Consider the following 21,310-nt stretch of genomic DNA (forward strand, 5'->3'; position numbering starts at 1 on the left):
ATAAAAACTTTTAACAAGATCCAAAAGGATGCATGAAGTCAAAGACTGCGCATGTTTAAGACAGAGTCAGAAGTCTGCAACTTCCTAGCTTTCATCATACTCACTTCAGACTCTTAAAGAAACAGTCCTACAGCAGACTCCCTGCTGAGCAGGGAGCCTGACACAGGGCTCGATCCCAGGACCCCAGGATCAAGACCTGATCTGAAGGCAGACACTTAACTGACTAAGCCACCCAGGTGCCCCCCTCATGTATTTTTTTAAGAAGTTCTTTTTTTTTTTTCAGTCCTTAAAAGCTCAAAAGTAATTTAGAATCCTCTCTTTTGAAAATATCTATCATACAGTAGTTGTAAGCAGGTTGTCATGCTATAATTAATTCGTTAATTAATTGATTAATTTGGTCATAATTTTTGGGCCCCAACCTGATGGTTGAGCTGTGTGTATTTACAAGAACTGTGTGTATTTACCTGCATGTCTCAGGAAGGCAGACAGCCTGGCCTTGTTCTCAGGACACAAAATGAGAAGGCAAGGAGGCATTAGAAAGGATCAACTGGTTTGAACCCCCAAACCAGTTCACGGGGCTCTGAATTTGATAAGGGAAGGAAAAGATGAAACTTTATATTTTCTTGACTGGGCAATACAGAGATCTGAGAGAGAGGACTCTGGTAAGAATTCTCACCACTAAGCTTTTTCAAGTTTTTCTAAGATCCTATCAGCAAGCTCAGGAGTGAGTGGGATTTAAAGTAGAGAGTGTAGCCCTACTATCTGCCAGAATTTGGCAAGACTTTTCATTATTTTTTTAAGGATGTCATGACTTTTTTTTTTTTTTCAAGTTAGCTCTACACTCAACATGAGGCTTGAACTCATGACCCTGAGATCAACAGTCTCATGCTCTACTAACTGAGCTGGTCTTGACTTTCTATTAATTTTTAATTTTAGTTTTTCCATGGCTGTTTTAAAAGAATAATGATAGCAGTTTACTGGAGCGTCCCTTGTTGTCCTGTCAGCCCTGAGAGGGGGCCATACAGGGGTCCGCCTTTGAGGCCAGCTGTGGGAACATTCCAGTTGGTGTCAAAGGATTTACACAAAACCTTTGAGGACAATCTTTTTTCTAGTGTCTGAGTCGATTACAAAAGAGAATGCTTTCTGGGCTAGTGTTTTGATTATGGACCCGTAGGAGGTTGAAACAGGGGAGGCCCAGGTGTTTCAGTTTGCTGGGCTTGGAGCTGTTGTAGTTTTAAGGCCACTAATGTGGTGGACTTTGTTTATGGTCCGGTGGTCTCTCCAGAGTGGAAAGGCCATGCAGAAAGAGGATTAGTAGATTCTGAGCATTCATGTAAAGGAGAGTAGAGAGGAGTAGTAGGCATCACATCAGTCTGACAGTCTTAAGGCACCTCTCGTGTCCTTTCTTTTTCATCAGCCTTTTTGCAGTTAATCTTTTAGTCTTTCAGTGAAGCTGTTTTGGAATTTTGAAGACTCTTGGAAGCTTGTGCATACCAATTAAACTAGGTATCCCATTTTGTTTTGTTTGATTTGGGAACCCTTACTTTCACATGTATTTCTTAAAGGAGCAATCTTTTCCAATTGGAAAATTCTCCATAATGGCTATTGTAATACTAGGTTTTCTTGCTAAAATTTTGCCATTTTTGTAGCAATCTAGAGCTTCTGGGACCATAGTTCTTAGACATAAAATAAGTATTGGAGCTGGAAGATAGCCTGCTCAATTCTTTGAATCTAGAAGGCCGGAATTCTTTAGCTAAGCCTTGTCCTTGGAGCCAAATAAACACAGAAGAGGGATGTGCCACTGGGTTGGGAGTTCTGTGGTGTTACTATCTATGCACCTTGTTGCACAGAAATTTGTTTGACGTTGGTGGGTGACCTCATGTCAGTCCAGTCCATTCCATGATGAATTTATCCTAGTCATGGACTATCTTCGAGTTAGGTAGTGAGGTCCCCAATGGCTGTTAAGTGCTTAACCCAGGACCACCAATTCTGTGGCTTTGGCCTCTCTATTTCTTTTTTTCATGAGAACGTTTCTTTATAGTGGCAGACAACCTAACTTGTGCCTACTTAGATTTTGATGTGCCATTGACCAAAAAATTCTGAATTTCTTGTCTTATTTTCACAAGTCCCCAGCAGTTTGTGCTGTAGACTTAACCCTGAGACTTTTTGAGTCCACTAATGGCTGCCACCTCTTGTGGACTGACAATATAGGTACCCCAGAACCTTTTGAGGATCCCAGAACCTTTCTAGAAACTATATATTTGTATATTTAGTATAAATTTATATATAATATATCTTTTCTTATACTTAGTTTAATAATATTTAGTACATATTTATATTTTGTTATATAATCTACATTATATATTTATACATTTATTGATATGCCTAATAATTTATTTATATATTCACATATTTTATATGCATTTATATTATAGATTTACATAAACTGAAACATGTTATATTTTATATATTTAAATATTTATTATATTTAAATCTATGAGCATTTTTGATATCAAATAAATATATTGATATATTTAAGTATATAGTTTTTTTGAATTGGAGAGCTGCATGCACGGGGACAGAGCTCAAAGTCACGTGTGACTTACCCATGGCCCTTGGTATCAGCTAGAGAAACAGTGACCTCAAAGCATTCAGTAGGCACTTCACCTGTGTGGCTTTTTGTCCCATAGGCTGTTAGCAGTCAACTTCAGATCCCATTCTTCATTGCCATACACCGTTAAAAAAATGATCAAAGACAATGATTTAGGTGATACAAAAACTTCATGAAGGAGACAGTCTTTCAAAGAACTACCAAATGGGCCAGGAGGCAGAAAGTTTTATGGGGTAAAGAATAAAGAGCAAGAAAGGGACAAATGGGTTGGCTGGGGCCATGTCATCTTGTTTGGGGTGAGAAGGCCCAGGGTTGACTTGGTGTCTGGGGTCATTGGCATTTCTTGTCAAAGGGAGAGTTTACAGGGACCCTAAAGTTATTTAAGTTTTGGCTTGCTGCTGACACCCTGGTTGGGGGCAGTTCCATTTTGGGCCTAGAAAATTATTTCAACACTCTTTATCTTTGATTTTCAGCAGTTTTGACTGTGATATGTCTAAATAAGGGTTTTTTTTGTGTGTGTGTGTGTTTTCCTTCTTGTTAAGATTTTTGCATTTATATCATTATGTTTTTCACCAAGTTGTGAAAATTATCAGTCTCTTTTTTCTTCAGATGCTTTTCTGCCCTGTTCCCTCCCTCACCTCTTTAGAGCACTTCAGCTTCATGTATAATAATACTTTTTAATATTATTCCAGAGTTTCATGGAGGCTCTGTTAATTTATTTCAATCTGTTTTCCCTCTGTCCTTCAAACTGGATAATTTCAATTGATTGAACTGAAAATTTATTGATCTTTTCTACTACCATGGAGAATCTTGTGTTAAACTTCTCCAGTGAAATTTTCATTGCTAGTTATTGTACTTTGCATTTCTAGAACTTACATTTGGTTTATTTTCATAATTTCCAGTTGACTATGGAGAGTCCTTCTTTATATGTTTAATCTTTATGACCCTTTTTTTTCCCTTTGAGCCTTTAAACACATGGTTGTTTTAATGTCTGAAAATTTCTTTTCCTGCTAATGTTGTCATCTGGGTCATCTCAGATGCCCTTCCTTTTGATTTTTTTTCTTGACCATGGATCACACATTGGTTTGCTAGGATGAATCTATGGGAAGCCTGAAGTGTTTACCAAGCTCTTCTGACTTGGGAGACTCATACTTCAAACTCTGTCTTCCCCGTGATGAGTAGAAGTTGCCATCTATGGGATTTCTTTCTGCTTGCCAATCATTTTCTGCTCAGCCCCTTGGAATCTCCCTTGTGCATATGCAGATTTTAGAGTCCCTGCTGTTCTTGCAGCCTCTCTGAGGGGTTTCTCAGTTGCTAATCCAGATCCCTCCTCTGACATCTTAAACTTGAGCTCTCACCTCTGCAACATGAGAACTGGTAGATGTCTTTGGGAGTAGAGCCCATGTTTATATAAAAATTCATTTCACTCCGATGCCTTCAAAGGTCAGATCCTCTCCAGTATCTCTTGCTTTTGGATGCTCTCCAGTGCCTTCAAATTGTTTTTTAAACAAAACTTTAACAGCATTTACAGTGCTGTTTATGAGAGGGTGAGTCAAATACTGAATGCTAACTCACACAGTAACTCCCTTTAAAAAAAAAAAAAACTACTTATTGAGGTATGATTGATACATAAAAGCCATACATAATTAATGTATACAACTAGGTGAATTTGGAAGTAAGTACATACCTGTGAAACTATCACTACAATTTATGCCATAAACACATCCGTCACCTCTAGAAATTTCCTCCAACCTTTTTTACTTTTTATTGTTCTTAATATGACTATTATTATTATTTATGGGTGTGTAATAAAAATACTTAACATAGGATCTATCCTTTTAGCAAATTTTTAAGCATATGATACAATACATATTTAGAATTTACTCATTTCCTGTAACTGGAACTTGGTACTCTTTGCCTAATACCTCCTCATTTCCCCCATTCCAGATGTTTATTTTCAGTTACATTCTTCTAATTGAATGTTACTAATTGAAAATACCTTGTATATTCATTTTAATTCCAACAATGTTGTTTTAAGTGCTTTGTCTAGTTTATTGTTGGATTCTTTGGGCTTCTGACAGGTAATATTATTAAACATGAAAAAGTATATTGTATTTATTCCTTTCTGTTTTTTGTGACTTACTGATTTTATAATTTTGAAATATTTGATTTTTAAAAAATTTTATTTTATTTTTTCAGTGTTCCAAGATTCATTGTTTATGCACCACACTTAGTGCTCCATGTAATATATACCCTCCTTAATACATACCACCAGGCTCACCCAACCCCTCACCTCCCTCCCCACCCAAACCCTCAATCTGTTTCTCAGAGTCCACAGTCTCTCATGGTTTGTCTCCCTGTCTGATTTCCCCCAATTCACTTTTCCTTTCCTTCTCCTAAAGTTCTCCATGTTATTCCTTATGCTCCGCAAGTAAGTGAAACCATATGATAATTGACTTTCTCTGCTTGACTTATTTCACTCAGCATAATCTCCTCCAGTCCCATCCATGTTGATACAAAAGTCAGGTATTCATCCTTTCTGATGGAGGCATAATACTCCATTGTATATATGGACCACATCTTCTTTATCCATTCATCTGTTGAAGGGCATCTTGGCTCTTTCACAGTTTGGTGATTGTGGCCATTGCTGTTATGAACATTGGGGTACAGAAAGCCCTTCTTTTCCCTACATCTGTATCTTTGGGGTAAGAAGATACTGCTGGGTCACAGGGTAGCTCTATTTTTAATGTTTTGAGGAATCTCCACGCTATTTTCTAAATGGCTGCACCAACTTGCATTCCCACCAACAATATAAGAGGGTTCCCCTTTCTCTACATCCTCTCCCACATATGTTAATTTTGGCCATTCTAACTGGTATAAGGTGGTATCACAATGTGGTTTTGATTTGAATCTCCCTGATGGCTAATAATGATGAACATTTTTTTCATGTGTCTGTTAGCCATTTGTATGTCTTCTTTGGAGAAGTGTCTGTTCATGTCTTCTGCCCATTTTTGGATGTGATTATTTGTCTTTTGAGTGTTGGTTTTGAGGAGTTCTTTATAGATCTTGAATATGAGCCTTTTGTCTATAGTGTCATTTGCGAATATCTTCTCCCATTTTGTGGTTTGCTTCTTTGTTTTGTTGACTGTTTCCTTTGTGTGCAGAAGCTTTGGATCTTGATGGAGTCCCAAAAGTTCATTTTCACTTTTGTGTCCTTTGCCTTTGGAGATGTGTTTTGCAAGAATTTGCTGTGGCCAATGTTGATGAGGTTACTTCCTATGTTCTCCTCTGGGATTTTGATAGATTTCTGCCTCATGTTGAGTTCTTTTATCCATTTCGAGTTTATCTTTGTTTATGGTGTAAGAGAATGGTCAAGTTTTATTCTTCTATAGATGGCTGTCCAATTTTCCCAGCACCATTTATTGAAGAGACTGTCTTTTTTCCACTGGACATTTTTTTCCTGCTTTGTCGAAGATTAATTGGCCATGGAGTTGTGGGTCCATATCTGGGCTCTCTACTCTGTTCCACTGGTCTGTGTGTCTGTTTTTGTGCCAGTACCAAGCTGTCTTGGTGATCACAGCTTTGTAGAAAAGCTTGAAATCAGGCAACGTGATGCCCCCATTTTTGTTTTTCATTTTCAATGTTTCTTTAGCAATTTGGGGTCTTTTCTGGTTCTGTACAAATTTTAGGATTGTTTGTTCCAGCACTTTGAAAAGTGCTGGTGGAATTTTGATTGGGATGGCATTGAAAGTATAAATTACTCTAGGGAGTATAAACATTTTAACAATGTTTATTCTTCTGATCCATGAGCATGGAATGCTCTTCCACCTTTTTGTGTCTTCTTCAATTTCTTTCATGAGTGTTCTGTAGTTCCTCGAGTACAGATCCTTTACCTCTTTGGTTAGGTTTATTACCAGGTATCTTAAGGTTCTTGGTGCGATTCTCTATTTTTCCTTTCTATATTTTCATTATTAGTGTATAAAAAAGCAACTGATTTCTGTACATTGGTTTTGTATACTGCCACATTACTGAATTGCTGTATGAGTTCTAGTAGTTTGGGGGTGAAGTCTTTTGGGTGTGCTATATAAAGTGTCATGTCATCTGCAAAGAGAGAGAGTTTGACTTCTTCATTGCCAATTTGAATACCTTTTATTTCTTTTTGTTTTCTGATTGTTGTTGCTAGGACTTCTAGTACTATGTTGAACAAGAGTGGCGAGAGTGGACATCCTTGTTGTGTTCCTGATCTCAGAGGGAAGGCTGTCAGCTTTTCCCCATTGAGGATGATATTTGCTGTGGGTTTTTCATAGATAGATTTTATGAAGTTGAGGCATGTTCCCTCTATTCCTGTACTTTGAAGCGTTTTAAACAGGAACAGATGCAGTATTTTGTCACATGCTTTTTCTGCATTAATTGAGAGGGCCATGTGATTCTTCTCTCTTCTCTTATTGATTTGTTCTATTACATTGATTGATTTGTGGAATGTTGAACCACCTTTGCATCCAGCGTAGTCATGGTGGATAATCTTTTTAATGTACTGTTGGATCCTATTAGCTAGGATCTTATTGAGAACCTTGGCATCTATATTCCTCAGGGATATTGGTCTGAAATTCTCCTTTTTGATGGGGTCTTTGCCTGGTTTGGGAACCAGGGTGATTTTGGCTTCATAGAAAGGATCTGGAAGTTTTCATTCTGTTTCTATTTTTTAAAAGAGTTTCAGGGGAATAGGTATTATTTCTTCTTTGAATGTTTGATAGAATTCCCCAGGGAATCCGTCAGGTCCTGGGCTCTTGTTTTTTGGGAGGTTTTTGATCATTGCTTCAATCTCGTTACTAGATATTCATTTATTCACATTGTCAATTTCTTCCTGATTCACTTTTGGAAGTTTATAGGTTTCCAGGAATGCATACATTTTGTCTAGGTTGCTTAACTTACTGGCATATAACTGTTAATTATAATTTCTGATGATTGTTTCTATTTCCTTGGTGTTAGTCGTGATCTTGCCCTTTTCATTCATAATTTTATTAATTTGGGTCCTCTCTCTTTTCTTTGGATTAGTTTGGCTAGTGGTTTATTGATCTTATTGATTCTTTCAAAGAACCAGCTTCTAGTTTCATTGATGTGTTCTACTGTATCTCTAGTTTCTATCTCATTCATCTCTGCTCTACTCTTGAATACTTCCCTTCTTGTCTATGGGGTTGGCTTAATTTGCTCTTGATTATCCAGTTCTTTAAGGTGTAAAGAGAGCTGGTATATTTGGGTATTTTTTTGATTTCCTGGTTGATCCAAACATTCTTAAGCAGGGTGGTCTTTAGCTGCCAGGTGTTTGAATTCCTTCCAAACTTTTTCTTGTGGTTGAGCTCCAGTTTCAAAGCATTCTGGCCTGAGAATATGCAGGGAATTATCTCAGTCTCTTGGTATCAGTTGAACCCTGATTTGTGACCCAGTATGTGGTCTATTCTGCAGAAAGTTTCATGCACGCTCGAGAAGAATGAGTATTCTGTTGTTTTAGGGTGGAATGTTCTGTATATATCTGTGAGGTCCATCTGGTTCAATGTGTCAGTGCTCTCGTTTCTTTATTGATTTTCTGTTAGGATGATCTGTTACTGAGAGTGGTGTGTTAAGATCCCCTAATATTAATGTATTCATATCAATATGACTCTTTATCTTGATTAACAGTTGTCTTATGTAGTTGGCTGCTCCCATATTGGAGGCATAACTATTTACAATTGTTAGATCTTCTTGGTGGATAGACCCTCTAAGAATGATGTAGTGTCCTTTATCTCTGACTATAGTTTTTAGTTTAAAATCTAATTTAACTAATATGAGAATCACTACCCTAGCTTTCCTTTGAGGCCCATTGGCATGACAGATGCTTTTCCATCCTTTCACTTTCAATCTGGATGTATCCTTATGTTCCAAATAGGTCTCTTGTAGGCAACATATGGACGGGTCCTTTAGTTTTATCCAATCTGCAACCCTGTGCCACTTTATGGGAGCGTTTTGACCATTCACATTGAGAGTGATTATTGAAAAATATGTTTTTATTGACATCATGTTGCCCGTGAAGTCCCTGTTTCTACAGATTGTCTCTGTCAATTTCTGTTCTATGACACTCTTGGGTTCTTTCTTCTTTTATAGAACCTCCCGTGATATTTCTTGTAGTGCTGGCTTGGTGGTCACATACTCTTTTAATCTTGCTGGTCTTGGGGGCTCTTTATCTCTCCATCCATTTTGAATGTCAGTCTTGCTGGATAAAGTATTCTTCGCTGCATGTTCTTCTCATTCAGTGCCCTGAATATGTCTTGCCAGCCCTTTCTGGCTTGCCAGGTTTCTGTGGACAGGTCTGACATTATTCTGATGGACCTTCCTCTGCACATAAGGAATCTCTTCCCCCTAGCTGCCCTTAGGACCTCTTGTCTAAAATTATGATTCATAAATTTCACAATTAAGTGTCTGGAGGTCTTTCTAGATTCGTTTATCTTGGGGGGGTGTCCTTTCTGCCTCTAGGACATGAACACTTGGTCCATTCCCCAAATTGGGGACATTTTTATCCAGAATTTATTCAACTGTATCTTCTAGTCTTCTCTTTTTCTACGGCCTCAGGGATCCCAATAATTCTGATGTTTGAACATTTCATGGCATCATTTATTTCCCTAATTCTGTTTTCATGGTTTCTAAGCTCTTTGTTCCAGGCTTCCTCCTGATCCTTCTTCTCTATCAGTTTGTCCTCTAGATCACTAATTCTATCTTCTGTCTTGGTTACCCTAGATGTTAGAATATTTAGATTAGATTGGATCTCATTGATAACATTTTTAACTTTTGCCAGATTGGCTCTCACCTCTGCCCTTAGAGATTCTATGTTTTCACTAATCTTGTCCAGCCTTGCCATTGCCTGGATAATTGTTACCCTGAATTCCTTTCTGACATACTGTTTATGTCCATATCCAATAGTTCTTTGGGAGAGGGCACAGTCTCTAAATTTTTCCTCTGATGGGTGTTCCTCCTCCTAGTCATTTTGTTGAGAGGTAGTTGAAGGTTGAGGGAGCGGGGAGCCAGCCAGCCTCTGCTCCCCTGGTAACTGCCACTGCTGCTGTCACCATGTGTATTTCCTTGGAAGAAGTTTGAAATGTTTTCTCTGAATATATTACTAAGAATACCAGCATAAAAACAGTGATAGTAGTGCATATTATTGTTTTTGATGTCAAAAGTCAAATTTTTCACATTTTACCATTGTGTTCCTTGCTACAAGTTTTTATAGATATCTTCTTTTTTATAATAATGAATGGGTGTTGTGTACTTTTGACTGTAGGATCAGTCATTTTTCTCCTTTAGTTTTTTAAGACAGTAAGTTGCATTAATTGCTTATTTAATGTTAAACCTATTTTGTATTGCTGGGTAAATACCAATTAAGTCACAGTATAGTATCATTCTCGTTCATTGCTGAATTAGTTTCATTATTATACTTTTAGGACTTTTGCATCACTGTTTAAAAGTGATATTTTCCTGTATTTTTTTCCATGTTTTCTTTATTGAGCTTTGTTATCAAGGTTGCACTGGTTCCTTCCAATGAGTTTGAGACTTCTCAGTTTTTTCAGTATTTTGTCACAGTATGTATAAAAATGCATTTATTTGACTTGGGATTTCTCTGATTCCCCAGTAAAATTGTCTAGTTTATTTAATGGTTTATTTTTCTTGATGTTTGTAGGATTTGGGGAGTTTTTATTTATTTTTGAGTAAATTTTGGAATATTAAATCTTTCTAGCAAGTTGCTGCTCTAAATTTTTTATGTTGATGGAGATAAAGTAGTTTTAATATCCTTTGATTATGTTTAGTATCTGCTGTATTCATCATTTTGTGGATTTTTCTATTTCCTTCCTAATGTCATGTCCTATGCCTTGTTTCCTTTTTGCTCTGGTATGTTTTATTTTATTTTATATTTTATTATTTTATTTTATTATTTTTTCAGTGTTCCAAGAGTCATTGTTTATGCACCACACTCAGTTCTCAATGTAATACGTGCCCTCCTTAATACCCCCCACTAGGCTCACCCATCCCCCCCACTCCCCTCCCCCTAAATGCTCAGTTTGTTTCTCAGAGTCCATGGTCTCTCATGGTTTGTCTCCCCCTCCAATTTCCCCCAATTCACTCTTCCTTTCCTTCTCCTAAAGTCTTCCATGTTATTCCTTATGTTCCACAAGTAAGTGAAACCATATAATAATTGACTCTCTCTACTTGACTTATTTCACTCAGGATAATCTCCTGTGGTATGTTTTAGCAGACATTAGTCAAATTTATACTAGATGTCAAAGAGCCAATTACTCACTTTGTTTGCTTTTTCTTTTATATATATTGTATTTTGTTAGATTGTCCTTTTATGTTTATCATTTCATTTTTAAACATTTTATATGAGCTCTTCTTTGTTAATTGCCTGTTAATCTGTTAATATGGATGCCTAAGGTGTAATTTTCACTATGTCTTCTTAATAGAAGCATTTGAAACTCTATGTTTTTGTGCATATCTATGGTAGCTGCATCCTTTACATTTTTATGTAGTTTTTCTATTTTTAATTATGATTTTTCCACAATTCATATATTTTTAGAAGTGTTTAAATTATTTAATTGTAAAATTAATTTCTTATGGATAGATTTAAGAAGCAGCTTATCTGTGTACTACAGATCTTTTTAATTTCCTGAGACTTGCCTCATGAGCCAACGATCAACTTTCATGGCATCATTTTTCAGCATAGCGTTCTTTTTCTAGGTATCCTTGAAATGAATGTGTTATTTTCCATTTGTTGCTTCCTGCTCGTTCAAATTTGTAAATTACATTGTTTTTTTTCTCTAACCTAATTGATTTTTATTGTTTTGCCTGATTTGTAAACTAAAGAGAGATGTGTATGAAAAGCTAACCATGATGGGTGATTTATTAATTCCTTTTTAAAATTTCTGTCAGTTTGCTTCATATATTTTGGAACTTCATCTGACGCATCCAGGTTTGGAAATGATAACTCTTTCTGACCTACATTGTGTTTTAAAAATTATTTTTGCCTGAAAGTCTGTGTTAATAAAGCACACAAGATTATTTGATTAACATTTACCTTACATATATTCTTTTTTTTGTTTTTATCATTATGTTTTTAATAGATGACAGTTGGATTTTTGGCTTTTATTTCAATCTCAATACATTTGTCTTTAAATGAAGCATTTTCTTCATTTACATTTATTATTGTTACTCTTATTTTGGATTATTTTCTGCTATCTTATTTCATATTTTCTGTTCATTCTACCTTTTCTACTTTTTCTTTGCTTTTTTTCTTTTTCCTTTTTGTATTATAATTTCATTTGTGTGGTTTTTTTCTTTCAATTTTTATGCCACTGTTTATGTGCAAGCTCTATATTTTGTGTTTTTAGTTATAGTTATCCTAAACATTTTAACATCCATACTTAGTATTTCAAAATCAAATCAATTAATAATTTTAAACTCTCTCTGAACAATTTGAAAAAAAAAATTTTTTAAAGATTTTATTTATTTGACAGAAAGCTGGAGAGCACAAGCAGGGGGAGTGGCAGAAGGAGAGGGAGAAACAAAGTCCTTGCTGAGCAGGGAGCCCAATGTGGGACTTGATCCCAGGACCCTGGGATCATGACCTGAGCTGAAGCTAGTTGCTTAACCAACTGAGCCACCCAGGCACCCCAACAATTTGAAGATTTTAGAACATATTAATACTTAACACACTTCTCCCCCTCACATGTGACTTTTATTTCTATGTCATTTGTGTTTAACCCCACATCACAACATTGTTTCTGTTTTATACAGTGTTTGCTTTGATTAACCTACATATTTATCTTGTTTTCAGTTCAGTACTCCTTCATGTAGTTCAGATGTTTGTTTTGGAATACTTTCCCTAGGCTTGGAAAAATTTAAATTTCTTGGTTCTATTGGTGGTAAACTCTTAAGGTTTTGCTTATATTTTACCCTAGTGCTTAGAAGTTATTTTCTCTGGGGATATAATTCTAGGTTGACATTTTTTCTAAGCACATTTATTTTGTATCTTGGTTTCATCCCTGCTATTGAGAAGCCAGCTTTTAGTCTCACTGTTATTCCTGCATTGAGAATGTCTTTTTTTTTTTTTTTTCCTATTCTTAAGTTCTTCTTATCTTTATTGCTCTGAGGTTTTTCACTATATGAAGTCATAGTATGGATTTTTATTTATTTGTTTCTTATGCTCTGAATTTACTGGGTTCACCTGAATCAGCAGAATGGTACCCTTCCATGTTTGTAGTAAAATCTCCAATAATTATTTTTTCAAAAATTGCTTTCTTCCATTCTGTCTTTTCTCCCATTCTAGAAATTTAATACTCCAGAATATTCTCTTCTTCCTGTCTGTTAAATTGTTTTTTTATATTTTCATTTCTTTGTCTCCATTTGCATTATACACACCACATACACACATGCACATATGCACTAGTGAAATATATAGAGAGCTGGTAATGTAGATCAGTCATTTAATTCAGCCATCAGCTTTAACACTTAATTAATTGTATTTTTCATTCCTGTAAAGTCCCTCTGGTTGTTTTTATAATTTATTTATTATTTGTGTTGACTTTTATTCTTAATGTTTATTTTATGTTCTAATTTTTCATATTTGAATATTTTACACTTCATTTTTTTTATTAAAGATTTTTATTTCTTTATTTAACAGAGTAAGAGATCACAAGTAGGCAGAGAGGCAGGCAGAGAGAGAGGTGGAAACAGGCTCCCCACTGAGCAGAGAGCCCATTTATTTATTTTACAGAGAGACACAGCCAGACAGGCAAGACATGCAAGGGGGAGTGGGAAAGGGAGGAGCAGACTCCTCGGCTGAGCGGGGTTTGATGTGGGGTTTGATCCCAGGGTCCTGGGATCATGACCTGAGCTGAAGGCAGACAGTTAACTGACTGAATACCTAGGTGCGCCTAAAATGTACTTAAAAACCTATTAGACTCATCTGTGTTGATACAAAGTCCTTGATGCCAGGGGTTTTGCTTATTTTACTTACTACTGCATTTCCAGAGCATAGAAGACTGCCAAAATTGAAGATGCCCAATAATCCTTTGTTGAATAAATTAATGATAAAATATATTCTGTCTGATACTTTCAATCTTGAAGTCTTTGTGTGTCTGATTCCCTGTCTGCTTTTTCTCTTGGTTTTGGTCATACTGCTTTATTTCCAGTTAAGTTCTGTTATTTTTAATTTAAGCTCATTTTTCTTGAAACTTTATTTGTAAAAGATGTTTTCCTTCTGAGAGGACTTGTGTTAATTTTTGCCAGCTTCTTGGATTCACTACCAGTTTAGAACAACTATGAACTAAATTACTGACTTTATGTTTTTTAGACTACCTATGTCATGAATTCAGGTTGCAGAATCTATACAAGAGTTTTATATTGATTGTTCTCTTTTTCCCTTCCATTCCCATCATCGCAGTTCAAGGCAGACAACTTCCTTACTGGTGGTTTTGGGAAAGCATATTTTTTTCCATCTATCTGTACATTGGCAGTTAATTTTCTAGATTAGTCCTCTTCAGTAGAAATGTAATGTGAGGCATAGTACATCATGTAAAATATTCTATTAGCAAAAGAGTTTGCTTGAGATTTTCTGTCTCTCTGCCCTTCCCCCCACCTGCCAACACACACACACACACACACACACACACTCTCTCTCTCTCTCTCTCTCTCAAATAAATACAAAAATAAAATCTTAAAAAAATAAACAAAAACAAGGGAGAGTCCCTGGGTGGCTCATTTGGTTAAGCATTCAGCTCTTTGTTTCGGCTCAGGTTGTGCTCTCAGGGTGGTAGGATCCAGCCCCTCAAAGGGCTCTGCCCTCAGTGCAGCATCTGCTGGGAATTCTCTCTCCATCTCCCTCTGCCCTCCTCCTCCAAAATAAATAAATAAATCTTAAAAAAAACCCTGAATTATCAGTTTTTAAAGTAAAATTAATTAAAATTAAGTACAAATAAAAATTCAGTTTCTCAGTCTCACTAGACAGACTTCAGGTACTCCATAACCACGTTGGCTAGTGGCTACTGTATGGCTAGCACAGCTTGAGGGTCTTAGTTTACCGGGCTTCTTGAATTGGACATCTACAATGCTTCTTTTTCTCCTGTATCCCTGAACACCATGTGATTGATAGCCGCATTTCAAGGCCAACTATGTTATAACAAATGCCCTTGTAGAATATTTGCATTTATTGTTCCTCTATCCTGTTCATAGGCTTTTCCTTTTTTTAATTTTTTTGGAGAGAAGAGGGGTTGAAGTATGTGGAACTTTTTTTGTTTGTTTGTTTAGGTTATTAGTATATTTTAAATAATATTTTAATACTTTGTGCTGCTTTAAAAATACATTTTTTAAAGATTATTTATTTATTCATGAGAGACAGAGAGAGGCAGAGGGAGAGGGAGAAGCAGGCTCCCCAAGGCGTAGGGTGCCTGATGCAGGACTCAATCCCAGGACCCCAGGATCATGACCTGAGCCGAAGGCAGATGCTTAACCATCTGAGCCACCCACATGCCTTTTAAAAATACATTATTTCTCTCTCTCCTCTCTCTCTCTCTCTCTCACACACACACACACATCCATACACCATTGTCTGCGGTACTACCTGGTCTTCAATTTTCCCTGAAAAGGAAGTTTGTTTGAGTCATTTAATCCTGGAGGAAAATACAGAAATGTTTATTCCTCAAAAATACTTAACTGTAGGGGTGCTTGGTTGGCTCAGTCAGGTAAGTAAGTATCTGACTTGATTTTGGCTCAGATCATGATCTCAGGGTTGTGAGGTCAAGACCCCCTTGGGGCTCTGCTCTCAGCAGGGAGCCTCCTTGAGCTTCTTACTCTCCTTCTGCCCCTCCACCTGCTCTCTCTCTCTCTTTTGCTCTCAAGTAAACAAATAAGTCTTTAAAAAAAATACTTGACTGAATGCTCTCAAGTAATTATAGAGCTTAAGGGGGAAAAAAGTGATTAATTAATAAAAATGAAAAAGGACATACCATTTAAATAGGCTATTCCATATCAAAGTTTACTGTAAGATGTGAGAGTTCTCTTATTGTTAAGGTTACTAATGGGTATCCTATATACTACACTTGAAATATTGAACAAGTGGGAAATTGCAAATGTTTTAAAATAAAAATAGCACTCACCATGAAAGGTTTATTTACACTCTTTGAGAAATAGTACAACAGACTTTCTTAAGGGTGACTTTGGTACATTTCCCACTTCATGGAAGTAATAAATGTGATTGAGGATAAGTTTCTTAGACTCTCATATAGCTTTCAGACTGATTGGTGTTGCTCTTTATGTTTTCATACTTATATTCTTTCATTTCTCATACCCACAACTCTACTTTATTTGTGGCACATGGTACACACAGAGGCATGGAAGTCTCTGTTTTAAAGTGAGGTTAGTTGTCTGTTTGCCCAAATGGAAAAAAGTTGACAGCCTCATTACAAAACTGTGTGCAACATAAAATGTACAATGCCTGAGCTCTTGAACATCCAGTGTTCTTAATAAACACATGTAGTTTTTATGGGTTGAAAAATAGAGTATCATAAAGCATTTGACAACTAATTTATTTGCCTAACATAGAACTTAGTGGTGTAAGTAAACTGATGTCTATTATAGAAGTATCTAGTTTCTCGGTACAGTCTGTATCATTTATTTATGCCATTAAAAAATTGTTCCATGAAGTAGGTTTATACTAGATTGTCCATTTGCTTAGCAGTAATTTATTGGGCAGCTACTATAGGCAAGGTGCCTGTTTGTAAGAGACATATAAATGAAAATACACTGTTTTTTTCCTTTATGGAACAAAGTGAAAATGTGCATTTTAAGTTATAGTTTCCTAAACAGAAGAAAGGCCATAAGCACTTTTTCTATAACATGTGTCAGGGGGAAGCACTTCCTCTGCTCTAAGTTTCTTCCAGCTGGACTTAGAAGCAAATTGACATGAGACAGATTAACAAAAGAAAACCAAATTTAATAGGCGTGCATATAAGGAATCCACACAGACATGGAATTCCAAATACAGTGAGGTAACGTGATGCTGATACAAGCTTCTGAGAAGGACAGGGGCCTGAGGATCCAGAGGGGATAAAAGTCTTTAGCAAGAAGGTGGAAGGAGATGTTCGGAAAAACAAGATTGTTGTATTATACAGATTAGTTCCTTCTTAGGTGTATAAGAAGGCTAGTTCTCTTCTCGGTATAAGCTCTCCTTTCTGGTATAAATTGAGGCAGTTATGGGAGAGGTAGAGCACCTTTCCTGCACCTGCTGGGTTTTTTTTTAAGTTGAAATAATCTTGATGCCAAAGTGGCACATTTTGGGGCAGCCTGTTTGGGGCCCCTACGCTTGAATGTATACTGTGAAGTATTCTGTTTCTTTATTCCTCAAATTTGGGTATCTTTAAGCTTAATGTCCAGTTTCTTCCCATCTCCTGAGGCCATATGCACACAACACTACTATAAGCATCTTATGATTTTCTCTGCCTTGCCCCTTAGCCAGAAACCTTTTTTTTTTTTTTTTTCCTTTCAATTTCTATAGCATGTGCCCATGTTTCTCTTAGGCCATAGTTCTTATTTTGTTTTGTACTTTATTGTTCTGTGTACTCATTTAATATTACTTAGCAGCTTTTGAAAATCTTAAAGCAGAATCCGTTTTTAGCCCTTGGCATTGCAGCTTTTGTGTCGAGAAGAAGTATTCCAACATTGATGAAATGAAAAGCACTAGAAACATATTTTGTGTATTTTCCATGACATGTAAGCAAATATTGCTCTTTCAGTTAAACATTACAAGTTAGCTTATCTAGCATTTTTATCAGCAGGAAGATTGCAAAAGTTGGCAATTCTGGTCTCACCTAATACCAGCTTTTAATCCAGTAAATAATAAGTAGGCTTGTGGAAGCAAGAAGTAAATATGTAAGTTATTGTCATCAGATAACTATTATTTATTGTTCTTGTATTTCTTCACTAAAATGGCTAGGACAATACCTCATAAGAATGTTAAAAACCAAACTTTTTGCGTATGGTAAAAATTACAGTATTTATATTTATAGCAATGTTCTTTTGTTCATTCAATGATTTCTAAGAAGTAGGAAAAGGAGAATTGCTTAGAAAGGGGGGTAGTCATTGGAGATAGAATAAATTAAGTCTTGGTAACAAGCTAACAGCAATATTTTACTTTGATGAAATAGCTTTTAAAAACATGTAACTTTTTTTCTGATTTATTGGTGCTTAATTAAAAATGCTACTCCTGTTACAATTTCAAAAGTACTGAAAATCAATGTTATGTAGTAATTCAATGTGTAAGATCTGTGAATAGATCAAAAATTAAATATATTTTTTGATATTTTGAGGAATCTGAAGCGTCATCAAAATATACAGAGTTGTGAATTACCTTAATGTAAATAATACATATTTGTACTTTCAAAACTGGCATTTATAACAAGCTTATACTTAAAATTACGCCCTGGCTACATTGTACTTATCATCAACTTGGTAGTCTTATTCTTACAGAATCATTATTTTATCTAAAACTTCTTTTTAGCCACAAAATATAATTTAAAATAAGAAAATATACTTTGTATTCTCATATTCAAATTTCCTAATATTTGTCAGGTTTAAAAAATATTGTGCAAACACTTTAGTCTTGCTCTAAGCAATTTATCATTGAAAAATCTTTTCTCTGATTATTAGAAGGTATTTTCTATTAGTGTAATGACTAAGCTTTTCAAATATTCGTTGGAGGAGGAAAATTTTACATGTTGCTTGTAATAGACCTATTCTTCAAAATGCCAAAGGAAGTTGTGGTATCTGATGAACATTTTATTAAAAAGTGGAGTGGGATAATAATACAAAATACAACAGCTTTTTTCTCTATCCTGGATTCAAGTTTTCTGTTTTCCCACTTAAAATTCTCAGGGGGAAGTCCTTAACTTGGATTATCCTTGTATCTATGAGCCCTTCACATTGTTTACCTGTAGGTATTGAGACCAATATGGTGTGTCCACGAGTGCCCAACTCTTGGGTATCACAGCTTTGTATCAGATTAAGGAGTTTAGGCAGAATCTAGGCATTCTAGAACGTATCACACATAGGCATGCGAAAGGTTTAAGGGCTCTGTGCTACTGAAATATGGAGCCAGTTTCCAAGTTGTTGCAAAAGTAAATATGTTGGTAGGCGCAGCTTTTGGTTTTGTCATATCTCAACTAAATTTTACTTAAATATTCTTCCAGAGTTCTGTATTTATCAGAGAACATAGACATTGATTGAAAATGTTTGGGAGGGACATTGACCTGACACAAGACTAAACTAATCTAATACCATGGGGTTGAAATTAAACAATATCGGTCAGTGTGAATTTGTATGTGCATGTTTTCAGGAAGGATGTGGAAAAGTTACAAAAATCAGCCTGTATAAACAACAGTCTTCCAAAATCATGTTTTATCAATATATGTAATTAACTCTTTTTCACTACCATGAAACATAAAAAAGGAGTTTTATAATGTAGTTTTTATAGCATTTTCAGTAATTATTGCATAAAACCTTAATGTAAAATTTATTCATTATTTAAGCCATTATTAAATATACCTATCACTTGTTGAAATATTCATTGAATTCACCCATTGAAGATGAAAAACAGTTTTTAACAATTTGACAGAAAACTGAGTGAATATAATATCTAAGAAGATCATAATTTCTCCTTATTAAATGAATTGTCTATCATTAATATTGAACAAAAAAGGTTAATTTGGGGCACCTGGGTAGCTCAGTGGGTTAAAGCCTCTGCCTTCGGCTCAGGTCATGATTTCAGGGTCCTGGGATCGAGCCCTGACTCGGGCTCTCTGCTCAGCGGGGAACCTGCTTCTCCCCTTCTCTGCCCACTTGTGATCTCTGTCTGTCAAATAAATAAATTTTTTTTTTAAAAAAAAGGTCTTAAATTTATCAATCAAGACAGCTTTAATCTTGGAAATTAATTAAATGTGTTTCATAGCGATACAATTCAACACCGAAACAATTCTGGAAATTTTAGTCCAAACTTCCTATGTTTGAACTTGCCCCAACAATAGGCTCTACAGACAGAACTTGGGAAAAAATGAGTTTATTGTTTAACCAAATGCATATGTAGGACTCATTAAAAATAACAGAAGATATATATTTGATTTTTCTTTTACATTGAATTTTATTCATTAAAAAGAAAGGTGGGGGGCAGTAAATGAATTTTTTGGCTATAAGGGTTTGGTTTCACAATTGTTCAGTATAATAATATTCTCTTCTGTAGGTTAATACATAATTTAACTTCTTGAAATGTTACCTCTAGCTCTAATTTAATTACAAGCTTCTGCATGCAACCTATTATGAAATTACTTTTTAGTGTTGTAGTACTCAGAATTAAATATATAGCTAATGAGGTGTAAAGAGATCTATAAACTTGAGACATATTTCTTTTATATATTACTTTTATATGTAATTAGGAATCTTGCAAAGTTTTGGTACTTAAATGACTTCTGTAAATCAAGTGTCTATTTCTGAGAGTTAAATAAATAAATATCATCAAGTATTTGTTTGGTAATTAAAGGCACTTTTCAGTTTGATAAGACTAAAATTTGTTGTCTGGAACACTGTAGATTGCTGTAATGTCTTCTCAAATTCCCTGATGTAGCAAAGACATTGGCTGGATTAGTGAATTGGTATAATATGTTAATTTATGAAGAACTGGATTATTTTCTGTCATTTATGTGTTTTTTAAAAGATGTATTTATTTATTTTATAGGGAGAGAGAGCACGGGGGAAGGAATAGAGGGAAGAGAAACTCAAGCAGAGGACCCTTGAGATCACTACCTGAGTGGAACAGAGTTGGATGTTTAACCGACTGTGCGACCTGTCACCCCTTGTTTTTTTTTTTTTTTTCTTTCCAATTTGCTCATAATGTTAGCTGAAAAGAGTAGAATGTGGTATTAAATTATACAGAGTTTGGTCTAATAGAGCGATTAGATAGACAATTGAGAGAAAAATGGAGAGAGGCATGTAAACTGCTTAGCACAATGCCTGGTGTGTCGTTTGTCCTCAGTGAATATTAATTATGTATTGTTTATAGAAGTTTGTTATGAATAATGACTATTGGGGTATATTCATCTTAGCAATAAAATAGTTATTGGGCAGTTGCAGCACGAAACACAATATTTTAAAAATGTCGTATGGTGTCCTTGTTCACAAAAGAGGACTCAGTCTCAGAAATTTTTAGCAGCTGCAATTGAGTATATTTTAGTTAAAATATATTTGCTACAGGATACGTTGCCATTTAGGATTTAGAAAGGTGGTGGCAAAATTATAGTTGTCAAAATGGTGATTTTCAATAAGTACTGTAATTAGCATACACTGCTTCCAGAATGCATGTGCTTCTCAGAAATGGGCCGTGACTCATTTGTATTTGCATATAACCACGCATTTTAGATACAAATGTCTATTTATCTTCAGAATAAAAAGAAAGAAAATTTGGCCTACATTGCTCCATTAATTAAAAGACCTTATTAGACTATATATTCTAAATAAAATATTGGTTTTGTGTTCTGCAGAGAACACAATTCTGTGTTGATGTGTATGTGATGTAGCTATTTAAAACCTAGCTGCTTCAGTTTGTGAAAACAACTGGAGAGTCGTGTTCCCCGCCCC

This window comes from Lontra canadensis, unplaced genomic scaffold (assembly GCF_010015895.1).
Source record: "Lontra canadensis isolate GAN:19392208 unplaced genomic scaffold, GSC_riverotter_1.0 scaffold167, whole genome shotgun sequence".
In the NCBI taxonomy this organism is placed as follows: domain Eukaryota; kingdom Metazoa; phylum Chordata; class Mammalia; order Carnivora; family Mustelidae; genus Lontra; species Lontra canadensis.